Source organism: Aquarana catesbeiana, linkage group LG11, assembly GCF_042186555.1.
Source record: "Aquarana catesbeiana isolate 2022-GZ linkage group LG11, ASM4218655v1, whole genome shotgun sequence".
NCBI classification, from domain to species: domain Eukaryota; kingdom Metazoa; phylum Chordata; class Amphibia; order Anura; family Ranidae; genus Aquarana; species Aquarana catesbeiana.
This window is the reverse complement of record NC_133334.1, coordinates 280,334,055-280,335,312: the sequence shown is the minus strand read 5'-3', so window position 1 is coordinate 280,335,312 and position 1,258 is coordinate 280,334,055.

The window sequence follows — 1,258 nt, the reverse complement described above, 5'->3', positions numbered from 1 at the left end:
CTGCAAACAAAATAGGGATAATGAGAAAAAGACCAACATTTTTTAAAGTGATTGTTAAGCTTCATTTTTTTTTTAAACTAACATACTTACCTGCCCCGTGTACAGAGCAGCCCCAAATCTCCTTTTCTAGGGTCCCCCAGCAGTGCTTCTGGCTCCTCCTCTTCAACGACGCCCCCTCTGACGCACGGTGACTTCCCTGTCAGCCCCCCTCTGACGTCACAGGGAATGCCACAGGGAAGTCCCCGTGCATCAGAGGGGGGCGGGCTCACCGGGTGGCCCCGCCCTCTGTTATATAAAAACCGTCAGAAGAGGAGAAGTGTCACACAGCGGGAGCCTCCCATCCCATCATGCTGGATGCGGAGCGGCCCAGAAGACGAAGGGAAGAAGACGCCGGCGCCGCAGAGGAAGATGCCGGACGAGAACACTGGAGGAAGAACCAGAAGAATCAGAAGAAGAAGATTGGAGGAAGAAACCAAAGGAAGATAGAAGAAAGAAGAAGCATTTAAATAAAGGAATTGTCAAAAACTGTCTCTTGTCATTTTTAACATTTTTGACACTTTTTTTGTGAAAATGTAGCGGTACTTTTGTACCCCCTTACCATTTCACACAAGGGGGAGGGCCGGGATCTGGGGGCCCCCTTGTTAAATTGGGCTTCCAGATCCCGATAAGCCCCCCGCCCGCAGACCTCCACAACCACCGGGCAAGGGTTGTGGGGATGAGGCCCTTGTCCCCTTCAACATGGGGACAAGGTATTTTGGGGGGCTACCCCAAAACACCCTCCCAATGTTGAGGGCATGTGGCCTGGTACGGTTCAGGAGGGGGGGCGCTCTCTTGTCCCCCCCTCTTTTCCTGCGGCCTGCCAGGTTGCGTACTCAGATAAGGGTCTGGTATGGATTTTTGGGGAGAACCCACGCCATTTTTTTTTCTTTATTTTGGCGCGGGGTTCCCCTTAAAATCCATACCAGACCTGAAGGGTCTGGTATAGATTTTGAGGGGGACCCCACGCCATTTTTAAAAAAAATTTTGGCCGGGGTTCCCCTTAATATCCATACCAGATCTGAAGGGCCTGGTATGGAATTTAGGGGGACCCCCACGTCATTTTTTTTTCCATTTTGGTTCGGGGTTCCCCTGTGGGGAATTCCTATGCCGTTTTTATCAATTAACTTTTATGTGTATTGTCGGACCGGCAATTCATTAATAGCCACAAGTAGTTTTAAATGACTTTTTTTCCTTTGAAATGTCATTTTGCTGTCAGACT